The sequence below is a fragment of the Lissotriton helveticus genome, chromosome 11, assembly GCF_964261635.1.
Source record: "Lissotriton helveticus chromosome 11, aLisHel1.1, whole genome shotgun sequence".
In the NCBI taxonomy this organism is placed as follows: domain Eukaryota; kingdom Metazoa; phylum Chordata; class Amphibia; order Caudata; family Salamandridae; genus Lissotriton; species Lissotriton helveticus.
Genome location: NC_136072.1, coordinates 1,032,275,257 through 1,032,295,809, shown reverse-complemented (window position 1 = coordinate 1,032,295,809; position 20,553 = coordinate 1,032,275,257). Strand labels below are relative to the sequence as shown.

The following is a 20,553-nucleotide window of genomic DNA, read 5'->3' as shown; positions in this document are numbered from 1 at the left end:
CCTCTCCATGACAGATACCATCAGGACGACACAGGATAGAGGAGGCTCTATGATTCTGGTGCTGTTAGATCTGTCCGCTGCCTTTGACACGGTATCGCATGAAATTCTTCTCGGTCGTCTGCAGAAGGTGGGGATAGGAGGCTTGGCTCTGTCCTGGCTTGAGAGTTTTCTATCAGGCCGCTCACAAAGTGTCAGATTGGGCTCCCATCATTCCATCTTTAGGGAGCTCACCAAGGGGGTCCCACAAGGCTCATGTTTAAGCCCCACACTTTTCAATGTGTATGTGGCCCCCTTAGCTGACATTGTGAGAGCATATGGGTTCACTCCAGTGTCGTATGCTGACGACACTCAGCTTTTGTTTCCATTCCAGACCCTCACTCCTGCAATTAAACATTCCTTTGCCGAAGGTATGAGAGCGATGTCTGACTGGATGGCCTCCAATTGCCTACAATGTAATGTGGGCAAAACCGAGGTCATGCTTTTTGGGGAAGCCCCCCCCCTCTATGGTCACCGGAATGGTGGCCATTGGAGTTAGGACCTGTTCCATGTCCTACGCAGACAGTGAAGAATCTAGGCGTGCAGCTGGACCAGGCACTATTGTTAAAAGAATACACGAATCAGGTGGCTGGGTCCTGTTTTCGGGCCATCGGACTCCTGAGACGCGTGTTTCCGTTTCTGCCTGACAGTTACAGAAAGACTCTTGTCCAGGCCCTTGTAATCAGCCGGTTGGACTATTGTAATGGCCTTCTTATATCTGCCAATGAAGATCAGCTTGGCAGACTGCAAGTGGCTCAAAATACTGCGGCAAGACTGGTCCTCAATGCCCCGCCTAGATCACCCTCACGTCCCCTACTGAAGAAACTTCACTGGCTGCCCATTCGCCAGTGGGTTAAGTTTAAAATCTGTTGTGTTATACATAAAAGCCTCTTTGGCTCGGGTCCTAAATACTTGGCTGAAAAATTTAATATCTATAAGCCTGGACGTCTCCTGCGGTCTAGTAATCAACTGCTGCTTCAGATTCCCTTACTCAGGAAGGCAAGACAAGGTGGTCGAGCACTCTCATACAAGGGCCCCACCCTCTGGAACACACTCCCGTTTACTATAAGGCAAAATACCAACTACCTGGCCTTCAGAAAATCACTGAAAACTCATTTATTTATGACCGCTTAACTCTTTTGTGCACCTTTTGACTCAGTTTTTAGGCATCTATGGTGAACCAAGCGCGGAGATACCCCTTCGGGGGTCGAGTCTGGCGCTATATAAGCATACAAATAAATAAATAAACACCTTCTTCAGGACAGAACATTAAAACGCATCCAATCTTCATATGATTAATCCTCTTATAATGATTTGTGGAGGGTATTAACTATGAAACAGTATTTCAGACTTCCATCTATGAATTAGGTTAGTCTCTCCACATATCAGGGGCCTTCTTTGTACTAGCCCTCTTGATTCGAAGCCTATCTTCAGTTACACTTTCGTTAAGACGGCCAATTTGTTAGTACCTCGTATTGAGGATATTGTTCACGCCTTTCCGTAGTTCAGTGGGCATATATTTTTAGGGTGTTTATTACTTTTTATACCCTGTGATTTCATCCACCGCCACTCATCAATATCTGGGCAAGGTTAGAATCTACTCGTATTTGGACGTTCTCCGCCTCTGGGTTTCTTGGCCGGAAATAGATTCTGAGGTGTGGCCAGAATGCACAAAACATCCCAGTTTTTAGGTCTCGTGACCTTAAATGCGCGCAAGCGCATTGAGGAACGAGAATTCAAGTGCTCAAAATGCTCATGAAACCACCAGCTTTTTGCTGGCGTTTTCATGCAGTTCATGTGAACCACGTGTTCAAACATGAACGCGCATCAGCCTCCCTCCATTTGCCGCACAGCACATCAAAGGGCTTCGCCCAGCGTGCGCTCTGCGGCTTCTCGGCTTCTCCTCCCCTAACTTCCTTGCATTTCTTCTCCCCCTCCCCAGCCAGCTTCCCCCAGGCCGTGTTCCCTCATCCCTTGCACCCCCTCCAATGATCGCACGTCACGACCAGAAGATTTGTTTTTTTAGAACAACCTCGTACAGCTCCTGCCTTGACTTTTCTTGCTCCGTCTCTTCTCCAGTGTCTTCCTTCTCGTCCATGTCTCCCTGGTCTTGTTATCTGCCTTTTTTTTTTACCTCTACTTGTAATTGCACACATGTGACTTTTTCCTCTTGTAACGTATCGCTTGCTACCTCTTGTATTTTGTTTGCTTTTGGCACATGCACAATTGTCATCTTTGCCTCATGCAATGTAACGTTTGCTTTTGTAACACGTCCACTTGTAATTTTCTCCTCATGTAACGCTACGGTTCCCATTGTGAAGCGCTTTGACACCTTCGGGTAAAGTCCGCGCTATATAAAAACGCATAAAGTAAATAAAAAAATAAATCAAATCTATTCTCCCTTTCAACAGCTGTCAACGTCTAGCCTCCTGTCACTGCTCTTTCGTGTCCATGTCTCCTCCGTTCACCCTCTCTCTACTCTGGCTTCTCCAGCGCCGTCGCATCTTTCTTAACCTCCCCCTCTCGCTTGAACTCTTTCTTCCGTGGTCTACTGTTCGGGATCTTCAGGATCTTTGCTCCTTTCTCTAAAGCTCACCTCCCTCTCCCTTACGGCGCCCCCTCTTAGGCTTCAACCCTCTCGCTCATATCCCGTTCATCTTTTTTTTTTTTTTCTTTTGCAGTTTTATATAGCGCGGGCTCGACCTGAAAGTATCGGAGCGCTTTACATCAGCACCGGTGAAATTACTATGAACCCTAACTCTTTAAAGGTTAATGCTTCCAATTCTGGCGCCTTATCGACAGACCCTGTTCTTGAAAAGTATGCAATGAATCTTTCATAAAATGGAATATGCCTTACTGTGGCAATGCACTTTGGTTGCATCACTTTGTATTTTCTTTCATTATGAAACTCAATAAACAAGCATTTGCAATGCAATAGGTCTCGTTTTAACGCAAATTTAAGCTATAGGCCTTGTAAATGACAAAGCCTTTTATTTATGTTCCAAAAACCATAACGCAAAAATAAAGGGCATTATCATTTACAATGCTAATAGTTCAGACTCGCGTTATTGCGAGACCTATTGCATTTCCAATGCTTGTTACTATTCGTTTGTCATTTCACTGCTCAGTTACAGCTTATTGTGTTATTTAATTCAACCAATGGATACTCATGATTATTTAAGGTTTAATAAGAGTTATTGACATTAAAATAAATTCACAAAGTGGGATATGTTTCCAATCACAGAATGTCCCAAATACATTTAAAAGTGGAAGCACAAGCCATTCCTCTCCGAGCCATGGAGTTTCTGTCATCAGCACTTCTCCCTTTTTCCACAAGAAGAGTTCAAATATGAATGGCAAAATATCCTAGTTTGCTAATGTTTTCTATATAATTATGGCTCAGCCATATTTGCCACATAGTACAAGATCTGCTGCATAATCTGACAATTTTAACTAATTAATTGTTTGTAGATCAAACAGATCAAACGTTGTGTTGCTGCAAAGTGGACGGCCCTTTGCAAAGGTTGACTGATTACCTTTCTCACTGCTGCATTTGCATGTTACATTGGTACTAATAAGGCAAAATCTTTCCAAAGACTGTTAGCATGTGTACAAATGTCAAAATAATAAAATATCAGTAAATAGCCTGCATTACGCTGCACTTTTTTTTTTTGTTGCTGCATAATTTGATTTATATTGCCCCTCATAACAGTGTAGGGTGTCAGAGCACATTACATTACACAGAGACAATCAATTATACATGTGTAAATCACTGTATAGAAAATTTAAATAAGACTGAGGACTACAAGGTGTAGGAGTCACATGACAACCATACATATTCTTTGCAGCAGGCATATTAACCAGCTGTACTACCTTTCCAAACTCCAACTAAACAAACTCCAGGGAACATTAATCACCAGAGTGATCATGACATTTTTATTGTTGCCAAAAATTTCTGGAGGCCAGGAAGGAGGCAGTAAGCGTTTTTAAAACCATAATATACTTGCAAACACAATGCTCCCACCCAAAGTCAGAGCCCAGTGCGATCGCACTGCCCTAGAGCCGGCCCTTCTCAAAGATCCTGTGACCTCAGTGTCGGTCACTGTTGGTCAAGGGTGTGCTGCTTCCTAGGCCTGTTTGCTAGTCTGGAGATGACCGTCAGCATGGATTGTGGTGGACAGGTCTTCAAGGTTAATCCACAATTACCACTGCTAGGGTCTACCTGCTGGTGCTGAGACACCAGGGCTTCTAAGGTCTAGTGAGGCCTTCTAAAGGTCTAGCATGGGAATGTGCTCCCTCAGGAGTGGTCTGGTGGACTGGTCATGAAGGCTGAACCTGGTTTCCCAGTTCCAAATTCAGCAGCTCTGAACATAGTCCCGCAACCTCTCCCCTACTGAACACCATACTGCCTCACTGAGAGAAACTCGCACTGCCTTCAACTACACCCCAATTGTGCCCCGCATAAACACCTGGATGCGGCTCAATTTAAATTATGCACTAGACAAGAGCAATATGCTGCATACAAAAAAAGGAACATCCTGGAAAAAGGAAACAGTCATAGGGAAATCAAAATTAAGTTAAGCATGTGAAATGTAAGCAGGAACAACATGGTTACCTTAACGCTTTTACACTCACTATTTAGTAATCAGTGAGTGCTTTTGCCTGAAAATTCAAGGACGTGATTACACGGCTCGGAATGGACCCATTTCAATGTCCATTGCTTATACCCTTACAGAACGTAAGCAGTATTGTTAAAAAAAACACATCCCTGAACACCAGCCGCTGTACACATTTTGTTTTCCAATCCACGCATTGCAGTACCTCCAGGATTGGTGCACTAGTACCCTGCCAGGGGAAAACAATGCTTTTCAAAGAAAGACAAGAAAACAAAAGTAGCACTTTACTGGCAAACTCTGTAAAGTGGCGCTAATTTGTTTGGGTGTGAATAAAATCAATCTGGCCACTTTGCGACCACTCTGTCTTGCTTTATTTAGTTATTTATTTATGTATTGTTCATATTTTGAACCTTTTATTCCAGAGGCTGCACTTTGGAATAGAAAAATGCCAGATAATGATGGCATTTACAGCTAAAGTGTTTTTTTGGATCCATTTCACAGGGCAACAAATAAACGAAAGGAGAGGAAAGAGGGAGTAATATCCGTTTCTTGAAGTGACGGTTTTCAGTAAGTGAGGAGGAGCTGCTAGAAAGAAAGAGGGGGCAGCTGAAGAGGCAGAGCAGAAGTGGAGACTGTTTGTCTTTTCCTTCTTGCCCAGAGAATACACTGAGTCCTTATCCTTCTCTGCCTGCCACGCCTGTCCCCGAATGGCCACGAACGCCGAGCCTTAATTGTAGGCCTTGGCTATTTCTGCTGTCCTGGGATGCAAGTGAAACAAGCATTAAAAATGCAATAGGTCTCGGCTTTGATTAAGTTAAAGCCATTTGCTTTGCTTTACAATACCATTAGCAAAGCCAATAGCTTTAACTTAATCAAAGGCGAGACCTATTGCATTTTCAATGCTTGTTCTTCTAGCAGTCTGTGAGACTAAGGTATATTGTTGCTCTCTCACCTATGTACTTCTTCCGCCTTTGAATTCATCCTCCAACTGTCTGAGTTGCTCCTCACGCCAGATGTTTTTAACCCTCGCTCTTCCTTGCTTGCCCAAACACCTACTGCTCACATTGATCAGCGGTATTTACATCCTCTTCCCACTGATCCACCATTGCTCCTCCACCCCCTCTAATTTGTTTGAATTTTCTCTTATTTGGGAGGTATGAAAGCTGCAATTTGCTGCCAGGCCACATTTTTCTGCACTTCTGCACACATTGTATTTATTTTTATTCAGCATTCTTAGATAGGCGTCCATCTGCCATCTTGGAAAGATAAATAAATACATGACAGTCGTGTCATGTTGTTCGCACTTGTCCTTTTGGCACAGGCTTATTGTGCACAAAAGTTTTACAAGTCACATGAGTATAATCAGCAGAGTATGGTGCACACATTGGAAATATACGTCATTGGTAGATGTCAAATAATAAAATGTATAAAAAAAATGTTTTGACAATCGGTCCACCGGAATCTATGTGATGGCAAAATATGCCATTAAAAATTGCCCTGAGCAGTCTTAAAATTAACGAGGTGCATCATCATTTTGGAAAATCATACGTGACATTTCCAGCTTATTGTCATGTGTGCGTTTGCATGTACAAGCACAGACATTAGGAGACAGCATTCAATAGACTGGGTTGAACAGCTATTTCCAGATATTAAGACTATGATACAGTATGCACACAATACCGCTAGTGCCTTCCTCGGTACGTAATGTACTGAATTCTGTAAGAACAGCCAGGCCTTTATGTTCCAACAGGTGGATGGTAGGCACTTAAACCATGGCCTTGGGCAAAAAGACCCATCCACAATAGACCTGGCAGTCAAAAGGGACTCTGAAGTTCTGAATATTAAACTAACCCAGTACCTCGGCACAATGACTACAGCCACTGAGAAAACTCACACACGTATAAAAAAGGCCTGAGGACCTGGCAGAGGGTTTGCAGCTGCCTTTTAAAGCTGCTCTGCAGCTAGTCTGGATCAGTATTTTGTTCCTGTTCTTTCTCTTTTCCATCAAGGCTGTTTCTTCTTTTCCCAATATTTTGTGTTTCCTGATGTGTAATGTTTGATGCTATTTCCTTTTCACTATCTAATGGCTTTAGGAGGTTGGAGCTAAGTCACAACAAAGTTGCGTTTCTTTCTCCTGGGAATGTTACAGAGGAGAGAGGTGCTGGTTCTACAGAGTGTGAGGTGAGGGGGGATTGGGGGAGCAGTGGGCTTTGGGGGGATGAAAGTACTGTTAAACAGAAGGGTAGGTGTAACGACCTACTTCTCTGTATGTTTTGGTGCTTCTGTCAGTCACCAGGTCATTACTTACCACATCCTTTCTCAGGTTCCAGAAAGACACCACATTTCACAATACTTACCCAAGAAAGGAATAAACACTGACAACATACAAGACTATTGCTGAGGAGCTCGCAAATAACAACAAGTCACAACACCTCCCAATTTAAGAGGGTAGCTAGCAATGTAATTTAGACATCCCTGATGGGAGCCGATTTCCCTCCCGTATCAACAATTACCCATTAGAGGGGAATCGCCCATCCCTCTGTAAGTACTTGGTAAAAAAAAGGGTCCCGACCTTCCCTCACAAGGAATGCAAACAAATGATATGCTCTAGGGTATCTTTATTACATGATAATAGGATGACAAAAGAAAGAAATAACTAAACATCACAGTACATATACATACATACATAGAGCCTGAAAATAAAAGCATAGTTAGATAAAGTTAGATATACATGGAACACCTCACCATAATCTTAGGCATCTTGTCATCTGAAGAAGGGTCCGTCTCTCTTTCCCTCTCTCTGGTTGGTTCCGGACTCTCTGTTTCACAAACACGTCTGCACCGTGATGTATCATCAGACCGCCAAAACACCAGACCAGCATCTCAGCATCTCTCCAGCTCTCAGCATCTCAGAATCTCTTCCTCTCTGAATCTCTCCCTCTCTCGGACCCCCTTTCTCTAATATAGAACTCTATCCTCTATCGAAGCTTCTGGAAGAACCCGCCTACCTTTCTCACAAGATTCCTGTACCTTTCCACACCAAGCACCCAACAGCAGCTGGCCAAGCGTTTTGTTATGGCGCCAATGCGAAGGCACATTCCTCCTGATAAGAACTGGTCTGCTCTGGTTCACTGCCGGTGAACAACACATGTAATCTCAAATATCACCTCTCACCTACAGAGGCTCAGAAGATGGCTGCAGTTTAGAATATGGAGTTGCTCAAGCATAGGCCTCTACTACTTGGAAAGCAGAATGCTATTATACCACGTCAAAGCCAATCGTCTAAAGTCATAATTCACCTAACTCAAATAACACTATGCACTTAATCCCTCTATCCACTATGGAGCACCTGTGTGCACCATCACCAACAACACTGCACCTTGACATCCCATACCTTCTATTCTTTGGCAAGATTATTCTAATGCAAGACCATCCTACATTAAAGCTAAAGTAACATAGCACACTAAAGTCAGGACACAATGGTGGTGATCGAGGGTCATCAAAGATCATCAGACCACTAAAGTGGCTCATGCACTACATTACACCCCTTGACCATCACCATTCACATATATCAAAAATAAAATCACTGAACTAAAGGCACAGCTATGACTGCATCTTTTAACTGCAAAATTGGCAGGGGCGTGGCCAACAGCCGAACATGATGGACGTGAGCTAGGGTCGCTCCGTCCAAGATTCCCCTAACATCCTGGAAAACATCCTGTAGCAGTGGGGTTTGGCCCCTAACCCCTCGCCTGCAGCTCATCGAGTCCTGCTCCGCACTACCGATGACTGATTAACGACACGGGGCACCCAGACAAGCATCGCCGAATGCAGGCGCCACACACAGGAAGGGAGGCCTACCAGTAACGAGGAGACCGCGGGCCACAGTACGCTGGCGGGCGGCCCGGAAGTGACCCGCGCTCGGCTGTGTGCAGACCACTTTACACGGCGGAGCGGCCCTGCACGAATTGACACCGCCGGAGCAGCGCCACGGGCACCTCTATTGCTGCTACACCCGTGGGGTGAATAAAGGACATTGGAGCTTGCTGGAGCGCCGCCGGAACTACGGGAAGTCTGGCGCCCGAGCCCAGGACTACGGCGCGGGCTAGGGCGATCGAGACGGCGGACAGAGCCCGTCCCGCGTTGCTGCGCACTGCCGAGGGGCACATCCTGTAGGCGGACGGCCTGATCGAGGTGAGAGCCGGGCTCGCTGGTGAGCCCTGGCGGGACTGCGCGCAACGTCATAGATGGAGCCTGGCACTTAGAGGGGAGCCACGAGGTCCCTTCGAGTTGGGTGGCTGACAGAGACCCTGGTGAGGGCAGGGCTCCCAATAGCGCGCCCGGGGAACGTTTGCATGGCCGAGCCTGGACTATAGTGTATGGGACATTTACCGGAGTGCCAGGCTTCCTTTCCGCAAGGCTTGAAGAGGCGGCGCTGAGCGGACTGAAACAGAGGCGCTCCCCCTGAGGGGAGCTGAGAGTTGTAGCAGAGCCTCGGAGCCATAGAAAAAGCTACGCCGCGGCGAATAGCCAAAGGGGGCCGTTCGCCGGACAGCTGCTAGCACGGCCCGGTCATTGTGCAGGCCTGCCTCGGACCGATTGCGGACTGGTCGCCCCGACGCGAGGGGCCCGCCACCTTGCGCTCTACGCCACTCACCCATCGCACCGGGTGATCGTCGTGGGCCCACCCATTGTCTACGATTGCCGAGGTCAAGGCACCGCTGCTGGCCTGACTAGAGGGAAGGAAGAGAAACCGGTCCTGGCTGTAGCCGTGCATAGAACCGCTGACCAAGCAGAATACCGAGGCATCGGACCACCCCCGGGGTGCGCAGTTGCGCGGCGCTACACATCACTGGCTCGACCCGACGGTGATTGACCGGAGGTACCAGTAGAGGGTAGACGGGACAACAGCATATCGCCCACGGGGAACGCTACGGAGGTACAGGATGGGCAGGAATAGACCCCCCCCCCCGTGGTGGCGCGCAGGCCTCTGGCTCGGACGATCCCCTGGCCTCTTCTACAGAAGACGCGATTCCGCCCACGGGAACTACCTCCCAAGAGGCTAAACTGGACCTCATTCTGTCGGAGATCAGGGCATCCAGAGAGGCACTTGAAATTCGGATGGATACAATGTCGACAGGCCTGTCACTACTCAAAGATGACCATAAGAAACTGGCCGAAAAAGTGTCGGAGCAGAAACTGGCGCTTGCCGATTTGATACCCCAACAAACGGAACCATACACGAGACTAGAAAATCTGGAGAAGCAAATGCGAAACCTGAGAGAAAGGGTCGACGACGCGGAAGGGCGCTCGAGACGCAACAATGTACGCATCTTGGGCGTGCCGGAACGCAGTGAGGGGACGGATCCGACCCGTTTTGTGGAGGAATGGCTAAAGACTGTAGTGGATCCGGCAGACCTAACCCAGATGTACAGCGTGGAGAGAGCACACAGGGTACCTCCCAGGCCACCGAAACCGGGGGCTCCACCTCGCCCCTTGATAGCACGCCTCCTCCACTTCAAGGACAGAGACGCCATCCTGAAGGCCGTGAGGGAGAAAGGCCCCATTAAATATGAGAACCACTCGGTATCCATTTACCCAGACTTCACGCAAGCGGTGCAGAGGGCCAGAGCGTCTTTCTGGGGAGTGAAGAGAACGCTAAGGGAGCGCAACATGAAGTATGGCTTGTTTTACCCGGCGCGCCTTAGGGTCATCCACAATCACAGAACTTACTTCTTCGACAATCCAGAGGAAGCTTCGGAGTGGATGGAGGTTACACTCACCCCGATGCACTCCGCCCGCGAAGAACAGGAGGTGCCGGAAACGCAGAGGTCTGACAGTCGGACGGAAGCTCGGGGTCGCTCTGGTCACCTGGAAACGGAGGGGCCCCGCGTTGATCATCGGGACCGGGAGGAAGACGACGGCTCGGCGGCAATAGCGCGGCTAACCACCAACGCACTGGCGGAACATGATGCACACATTGGGTCGCCATCGGCAAGTCGGGCAAGTTCCCATACAGCGGCCTCTGACACGGAAGGCAGCATACAGTTGTTTCCCCAAATTATAGCACAGATGGCGGCGGACATGTGATCCTTATCCCTGCAGCGACAGTCTGGTAGTGTAGCGGATGCTCTGTTCTGCTTGGAGAGGGTGAGGGGGTCAGGAACTTGGGACACTTATGACCATAGGGGACAATGGTTACGAGACTTTCAGAAGCGAACTGTTGTGAAAGTTTGTCTGGGCTCACACCCCCAAGCCTGGGCACAGTTCTAGAATTCATATACCCATGTTGGGTGGTACTGTCTGGTCCTCTGTGGTTATAGAGGGGGACCTACAAGTTGGGGTAATGTTCGCATATGCAGCACTGAAAATTTCCATTTTGTGGTTCATGTTGATACGGACAACGGTTTTGGACTATATTGAGGGTATCCGGGGTAATGACGTCCCCTAATGATTATGTGGTCTGCACTTGGAATGTACGGGGTTTGGGCTCGGTGCACAAACGACACAGAGTTCTAGCCCAACTGCATAGGCGGCGGGTGCACATAGCATACCTCCAGGAGACGCACTTGAATGAATCAGAGGGTGCCAAAATGTTACGGAAATGGAAGGGCCAGTTAATCGCCACCAAATACTCTGCATTTTCCCGGGGGGCAGCCATTTGGATTAATAACACGGTCCCGTTTAAGCTCATTGAATCTAAAATAGACAGGGAAGGCCGATATGTGCTTGCTAGGGGACTACTAAACGGGGTGTGTGTGGTGCTAGGCTGTTTGTATGCCCCGAATGTAGAACAATCACAGGTTTTCGCGGAACTAGGTAGGGCACTAGCGGATTGGGTGGAATACGATTGGGTTATAGGTGGGGACTGTAATGTGGTACTAGATCTCACGCTCGACAGATCACACCCCCCTCTACATGCAACAGAGAGTAGAAGGCAAGCGGAAGCGTTGGCACAATGGGCTGAGGGGTGGGACCTAGTCGACGCATGGCGGGCACTTCATGCATCACACAGGGAATACACATTCTACTCCCCGCCGCACAAACTCCACACCAGGATAGATCGCATCTTTTGCTCCAAGACACTCACGCCGTCGATTGTGAAAGTGGGACATATGGGGAAGACGTTATCGGATCACAACCCGGTGGAATTATCTCTGCAATGGGGAAGATTACCCGCCCCTATACCGACGTGGCGACTGTCCCCAGGCCTCTTAGAAGACTCGGTTTTTAAGTCCACGCTATCAGACGCTACCGCACACTACTTTACCGAGAACACGGGTACGGCGAGCTCCAGGCGGGTCGAGTGGGACGCCTTCAAGGCTACCATTCGCGGTGTGGCCATGGGCACCACAGTAGGCATCAAACATCAGGTATTGATGAGACTGCGAGAGGTAGAGGACTTTTTAGCGGCTCTGGAGACCGAGGCCGCAGGCACGGGCGGCGCCCTCACGCAACTACAAGAGGCTAATATACTGTATGCGGAACTCCTGGAAGAACTAAGGGTCCTGGACCATAGGGAATACACCACACGACAGCACACACAGGCGGACAGGGCGGGCGCGCTTTTGGCGCGCCTGACTAGGGACGCGCCGGCAGCCACCCCTATCATGGAGATACAGGATTCCTCCAGGGAATTAATTCAAGGGCAGCGGGAAATCAACACGACATTCCGGCGTTACTACGCTACTTTATATGGCCTGCATGCTCCACTCTCGGAACCGGCATTGGAGGAATTCTTCTCCGACGTATGTGTTCCTCAACTGAGTGCGGCACACAGTGAGGAACTGGCGAAATCCATTACGGTTGCAGAAATTAGGATGGCCATTAGGGCTCTGCCTAGAAACAAGGCGCCCGGGACAGACGGACTCCCGGCGGAATTTTACTTAACATACATAGACCTACTGGCCCCCCGCCTTCATGAGTTATATAGCGAGGCATTGAAGAGCAATGGCCTGCCTGACACGACACTACAAGCCCTGATTGTCTCCCTTTTGAAGCCAGGGAGGGACACTTTGCGCCTAGACAACTACAGACCACTGTCACTTCTGAACACTGACTCCAAAATTCTCAGCAAGATACTGGCGGTACGTCTGTCCCAGCACATCCCAGAAATGGTACACCCCGACCAATGTGGGTTTGTACCGGGTAGGAGCACGGCGCTAAATTTACGGAGACTCAGCCAACTAATGTCTCCGAACACAGGGGGGAGTGACACCGAGGGCTGTATCTCACTGGACCTACGACAGGCATTCGATACACTCAGGTGGGACTACATGTTTGCGGTCATGACCAAATTTGGGTTACCTGCTGGATTTATAACCTGGGTGTCCCTGCTATACCGGAAACCCACGGCACGGGTTCGAACCAACAAATGTATCTCTGATCGGATTGAGATAGCGAGAGGTACGAGGCAGGGATGCCCTCTTTCGCCCCTGCTATTTATATTCGCCCTGGAGCCCTTAATGCTGAAAGTGCGAACTACAGCGGCTGCGGTAGGGATACCTAGGCTTACCGCTCACCATGTCATATCGGCGTATGCCGATGACATACTACTGTTCCTAAGAGACATAAATAACCCAGTGACACCACTGCCGCGGATCTTTGAGGTCTTCCGCGAGTCATCGGGCCTCGCCATCAATGAGACAAAGTCATACGGGTTTGGCTTCCAGGGCCCGGTGGCGGGAACACAAGTCCAGTTTCCGCCGCACTGTTTCCAGGTGGCACCCGTGACATTTAAGTACCTGGGTATCCAGATATACCGACAACCACAGGACCTGCTGGACGGGAATCTGGGGCGAGCCCTGACTAACCTAGCTACACGGGTGCAATTCTGGGCTACCCTGCCGCTATCGGTGGCCGAAAGGGTGGCTATTTCAAAAATGGTGGTACTGCCGCGCTTGTTGTACTTCTTTACGAATCTACCAGTCTCTATCCCTATGCCCTTTTTTAAGAAAATGAACACTCTACTACTTGAACTAATATGGGGGAAGGGCAGGAGACGCATAAGCATGACTAAATTGCAACTACCCACGGATAGGGGCGGCTTGGGAGTGCCTGATTTGTTCACGTATGGCTGTGCGTGCCAATTGCAATGGCTAGCAGGCCGAAATTTACACGAGCTGCACATGGAGAGGTGTGGCTCACTGGTCAGAGGCGGCAGACCTGTAAGCAGAGAACGGCCCGGGACCAGGGTTCAATTCCCGACGCGGCAGGGTCTTGGACCAGGGTCAACGGACTCGATAATTCTCTCCTCAGTGCCTACTCTAACCAGGGAACACACTCTGTAACTCTGGGCGTTAAGCTTGCCTCATCTCTACAACGGCCCCCCACAGACGCCGGGGATGCCTGGTTTCACCCTGGAGATACCCAGAAAGGGACCATCTCACAGGGAAAACCAGGACGGGTTCCCCAGCGGTCTACAGCGCCAGGACACTTGGGTAGAGTAACAGTGCGCTTTACAAGTATCCCACATTTACATTTACATTTACATAGACACCGGGGGGTTATACATCGACTGTTACTGCCAGGGGCCAAAACTCCGGCAACGACTCCATCCCTACTCAAACTGGCTCTTACATACTGGAAGAGAGCGATCAGATATACAAACAGACGCTCAAATTATGCACCCTCGATACCACTGTTGGGCATCCCACTGGGGACAGGCCCGTTGACGGAACAAAGGCTGCAGGTGTGGCAGGAAGCGGGAATCACGCAAATCGGGGATTTTTTCTCGGATAACAGGCTACTGCCATACGAGGAATTCGCCAGGCTCCATCACACGCCGAGGGCACTCTTTTTGCAACATGCACAACTGACTCACTACATAGGCATCCACTGGCTGGAGGGTGGAGCGGAGCCTACCACCAACGCACTGATCACTATGCAATACCTCATGGGGACGGGTAGTCACTTGACAAAATGGCTGACTGCTGGGATACGGGAGGGCAGGGCTGACCCCCTACAGCCCCTGAAAATGCGATGGGAGGTGAATTTAGGGATGGCATTGAGCGACAAGGAGTGGGAACGAGTACTGAGTTTGCCTGGGAAGGTGTCTCGGAACCCTAGGTTTAAGTTTATACAATTGATGATTATACACAGGGCATATCTGACTCCCCACAAGATACACATAATGTTCCCGGCTGCGGCTGATCATTGTCCCAGGTGCCAGCAGGAGGATGCAGGTATGATGCACATGTTCTGGGAGTGCCCTAGGCTGGGACACTACTGGGGTACCATTCACCACATTTTGAATGACATAGCGCCAGATAGGCCTTATACATCCGCTTCTTATTGCATGCTGGGTATAGGACACAAAGAGAAGAAAAGGAGTGTGGTATCCAGATTTGTAGATTTGGCGCTGTTACTGGCGAAGAGGTCAGTGGCGATGAGGTGGAAATCGGCCAGGCCGCCAGACGTAGAGACCTGGAGCGGGGAGGTGATCAGGTGGGGCAAGGCTGAGGGGCAGGAACTGGGTAGGGAAGAACGCAGAGGCCTCAGGAAACATCCCATCTCGATGGAGTGGAATGCCCTACTTCTAGAGTTAGAGCAAGGTGTGCAAGACCAAGGGGACTAGTACGAGCCTATTAACCATCACAGGGGGACACCATACACACGGCCGACCATGCACGAGAACCGAGATGCAGACCCACGAGGGACCGAATGTTGTACTTGTATGATGTACTAACGGGGACTGGTACCCCTATTGGATACCGATTGTAATGCGACCTGTGAAACACAACCGTCATAATGGCGATATGTGGATAGAGTAAGTGCTGGGAGGGGGGGGGGGGACGGGGAGGGTGTTAGGGAGTTGGGGATGTTACTATTCTCAGAAAATGGAAAAGGTTAATATTGTAATGCATATTGAGATGTATGTCACGATACGGAGATACACTGTACGAATGTTTGTTACATATGCAGTGACCTATATTGCAAATAAAGAAATTTTTAAAAAAAACTGCAAAATTGGCATCATTGCAAAGTAACTAGCAACTGAATATCATGAGTGAAAAACAAAACCATCATTGGGTCACTGTATTTGTTAACAATAAAAGCGGTATCAATGCATAATAACCAGCAACTGAATAAAACCTAACCGAAGATTTGAGTGTCATTGAAACATTACATATCTCATTTAAAGGCAAAACTGTAAAAAACGAAATTTTCAGAGTGAAACATGCAAGACTGTAGGTCATATTTGAAAGAGTACCTACAAGTGTAAAACTGCATTTCAGAATCAAAAACACAACTGTTAAAAAGCATATTTTGAACCAGCAACTCTCGTGCTGAAGTGACTACTCAAAAACATTCAATTCAAAGCAGATCATAATTAACTGGTCTTCTCTTTTCGTACTTTTTAAACTTACCGCATTACCTAAAACAAGAACTCGGGTGAAATATCTAAAAATAATTCATCTTGTGTCATTTGAACCTCTAATAATGAAACTGCAAATTCTACTGCCAAGGCAGCCAACTGTAGCTCAGAAAACATCTACTCAAAGTGCAGAACAGTGTCTCTATGGGGAAAAAAGTGTTCTTTTCTGTGAAAAAAGCAAAACAAAAAACACCACTGTCTCTTGTCAGGGTGCACAAGCAGTTCTCCTGTGCGAAAGACACACAGCTCTCACGCTTTCAAAGTCAGCCTCACTCGAAGGGGACAGTTCCAATTGCAGAACACTCTGCTGATCCCTTCTTCGCTTAGAAAGAAGCAGTCCATCTATGTAGATGACAGCTCTCTGGCATCCAACTTCCTCAGTATCCCCTCAGCAAGGAAGAACCCCATCGGATCTGGTTCTCCATAGATCATCAGCTCCCGTCTGCCATCAGCCATAAGACACCACCGTCCGCTCCGTTCTGGCTCCAGGCTTGGGGTGGGGGGGTTTGGGGGTGGCCCACTCACACGAAAATAACAAGCGAAAATAACAAAAAGGAAGGAGAAGGGGAGGGCCACACGCACCCCGGCATGATCTGGCAACCTGAAACGATAAACACGTATCACTCATCTTACAAAAAAAACTTCAATTCAAAAGCACATAATTTTCTTTTTACATCTCTCAAAGTCCAATATTTTAATTTCTGTCTGCAAAGCTCTCCTCTAGATCTGGGGAATAGCTTAAGAATGCTACCTGCATTATATTCTCTAAGTTTATTTGGGCAAAATCTAATTTTTTCTTGCACAGCCAGAAGGGCTGGGGCAGTCAACTGTACGCTCTTCTCACTCCTTGCTAACATACCCCTCCCTTCCAGAGATGTCCGCGTCCCAGAGCTGGCTCAGTTTCAACCATAACCGAGACAGACTACTCTGCCTCGCAAACCCTCCCTTCGAAGAGCTCACATTCCAAGAGCGAAGCGCCTGCCAACTTCTGTCTGCCCTGTCTCTCTCCTCATAAGGAGGTAGCACCTCTGCAAGCCTCCTTACGCTTCTAATTGAGGGAAGCTTTCTAACCAGAGGAGTGGAATTACCCCACCCTCACACAGATTCTCCGCGGAAAGAATTTGGGTGCTCGCATAACAAGCAGAGAGGAGATTGCTATTGCGGTCGCCCCCCTCCCTTACAAAGAACCCGGGAAAGAGGAGGCTCTGTTGAATGCATGTTATCTCCTCAAGGTCAAAGCATGTTAGTTCCCAGCCGTTCACAATACAAAAGCTGCGAAATTTTCCATTCTTAAATGGAACAGCATGATGTCAAAAAACCCTTACTTTCGTCTAAGACAAAAAACAGACTCAACCTTTTTTGACTTCCATCAAAATCCTGCGTTCTATTTCTAAATGCTCTGCTCTTCTGTTTAGCTAATTCAGGCAAATTTAACCTATCATGTATAAAACATTGACAACCTTAAAAAGTCGCATAACAACATCACATTACATTTCTGTAATATCTGGGGTAGCATCAGTCAAAGAAGGTCTATGTTTGTTTAATTTGTAACAGTCAACTGTCATGGGCAAATAATTATCACATTTGCGCACCAGCTACATAAAATCAGTTTAAACATTAGTTGTTGGGGTCACCAGCCCTGCTTCTGTGAAATCCTACCCAACTCCTATTCTGTCTATATGCACCATTTTACCACTAGTGCGACCTCCCATAAGCAAATCACATTTTCCCTCACGCTGGTCTGTCCAGTATCTTTTAGTGTGCAAAAGCACATAGTCATGGGCATTTGTTCAGCATCTGAATTGAAAAGTCCCTGCACTTCACTGTAGCTAAAATGGGCACATTGCTTTTGGGTAAAATCACAAAATACATTTTTAAAGCCAGTCATACTCAATTCGCTGTTGTACCCTTTCAAAATCATATGCTTGCATTTTTCTTTTAAAGCAAAATGCATCGTGCACGGATAGGTCTGATTTATCTCCACAACCAGTGATCGTTAATTCTAAAACACAAGTCTTCTTATCTTTCCTTTCTTCGGAAGAATTAATTAAAACAGCCTGTGCAATTGGCAACCTGACTAGATTTTCTGTAACGTTTTTCACATGTAAATCATGCATGTTTAAGTCCGTTGTCAAAGGAATATTTTCACACTGGGCATCAATTAACATTTCCTTCAGCTCTTTTGGCAAATGCTCAAATTGTGGGTGCACGTTAAACAACACATTAAAAATAATCCCACTATCTCTGTCTGAAACATCATCCCACCTTTCAGGGTTATATTCTGAGATGTTACATTCACATTGCAGCTGCGCACATTTTAAACACATTTTTATTTTTACTGAACACTGTAAAGGGATCCCGCCCTTTCTGCCTAACGTAAAAAAGATATTCACAAGCCCTTTATACAAAACACATTTAAACACACAGCAATTCTCGTTCAACCAAACACAATTAGCTCACTCATGAGCCAGAACACCATATGGGCTACCCCCATGCAAATAAATCAACTGATATCTGAGAGTCTGCTTTCAATTGCAAAAAAACCCCAATATTTCCCCTTTTAAATCAACGTTCATATCCTGCCGACTACGCCAATTTGTAACGACCTACTTCTCTGTATGTTTTGGTGCTTCTGTCAGTCACCAGGTCATTACTTACCACATCCTTTCTCAGGTTCCAGAAAGACACCACATTTCACAATACTTACCCAAAAAAGAAAGAAACACCGACAACATATAAGACCATTGCTGAGGAGCTCGCAAATAACAACAAGTCACAACACCTCCCAATCCAAGAGGGTACGCAGAAATTCACAACACCTCCTAATCTAAGAGGGTACACAGCACATGCTCCTCCTAGCAATGTAATTTAGACATCCCTGATGGGAGCCGATTTCCCTCCCGTATCAACAATTACCCATTAGAGGGGAATCGCCCATCCCTCTGTAAGTACTTGGTAAAAAAAAGGGTCCCGACCTTCCCTCACAAGGAATGCAAACAAATGATATGCTCTAGGGTTTCTTTATTACATGATAATAGGATGACAAAAGAAAGAAATAACTAAACATCACAGTACATATACATAGAGCCTGAAAATAAAAGCATAGTTAGATAAAGTTAGATATACATGGAACACCTCACCATAATCTTAGGCATCTTGTCATCTGAAGAAGGGTCCGTCTCTCTTTCCCTCTCTCTGGTTGGTTCCGGACTCTCTGTTGCACAAACACGACTGCACGTCTGCACCGTGATGTATCATCAGACCGCCAAAACACCAGACCAGCATCTCAGCATCTCTCCAGCTCTCAGCATCTCAGAATCTCTTCCTCTCTGAATCTCGCCCTCTCTCGGACCCCCTTTCTCTAATATAGAACTCTATCCTCTATCGAAGCTTCTGGAAGAACCCGCCTACCTTTCTCACAAGATTCCTGTACCTTTCCACACCAAGCACCCAACAGCAGCTGGCCAAGCGTTTTGTTATGGCGCCAATGCGAAGAAGGCACATTCCTCCTGATAAGAACTGGTCTGTTCTGGTTCACTGCCGGTGAACAACACATGTAATCTCAAATATCACCTCTCACCTACAGAGGCTCAGAAGATGGCTGCAGTTTAGAATATGGAGTTGCTCAAGCATAGGCCTCTACTACTTGGAAAGCAGAATGCTATTATACCACGTCAAAGCCAATAGGCTAAAGTCATAATTCACCTAACTCAAATAACACTATGCACTTAATCCCTCAGTATCCACTAATGAGCACCTGTGTGCACCATCACCAACAACACTGCACCTTGACATCCCATACATTCTATTCTTTGGCAAGATTATTCTAATGCAAGACCATCCTACATTAAGGCTAAAGTAACATAGCACACTAAAGTCAGTACACAATGGTGGTGATCGAGGGTCATCAAAGATCATCAGACCACTAAAGTGGCTCATGCACTACAGTAGGCGAGATGCATTCTGCAGCCTGCAGTTGGTTTGTGGTTGGACCACCAGTATTAAGGACACGCAGACAGCAACCTAGTTTATTTGGGTTTGTAAGGATGCTAATGTGGTGATACGGGCAAAAGGTAAGGTGTCACTGCGAACGTTGGCTGAAACTGAAAACAAAATGTGAAGGCAAGGAACAATCGGTCAAAAAGCTTTATTATGGGCAAAAAGCCATAAAAGCACATATATACAATTTTTAAATACTCGAAATATGCCAATTTAAAAGAGGTACAATATAAACATGATCATAAAAACAGTACACATAAAAGAATTTTAGGGTATGGCGTAAAAAACATTAAAATCCCCCAATAAAATTTAGGAGGTCGACTCCCACCCTTCTTTATAAGATTCCTAATGGGTTATAAACAATAACAATTTCAAAGGTCTCCCAGTTTGGCATTTTTGATCTTCGCGCTTCTAGAACACCACATAGACAGAAGATATCTGGAGGTCACAAACACAATCAAGGGGGAAGAGTCATATTTTAAGATTCTATATACTTCCCTATAATCCCTGAGGCTCGTATTCTTG

At 47.0% G+C, this 20,553-nt stretch overlaps 1 protein-coding gene across 4 annotated transcripts in view; it reads left to right on the top strand.

Moving 5' to 3' along the window:
- ACAD10 (acyl-CoA dehydrogenase family member 10) overlaps positions 1–20,553 on the top strand; it is a 524,903-nt gene that overhangs the window by 22,706 nt on the left and 481,644 nt on the right. Inside the window, exon 2 of one of the 4 annotated variants that reach the window (XM_078667440.1) lies at positions 2,718–2,804. The exons of 2 other annotated variants lie outside the window; for them this stretch is intronic. The gene's annotated coding sequence lies outside the window, so the exon portion shown is untranslated. Of the gene's footprint in view, positions 1–2,717; positions 2,855–20,553 lie in introns of all 4 variants that reach the window. One more of the 4 variants, XM_078667439.1, reaches the window with a different exon arrangement.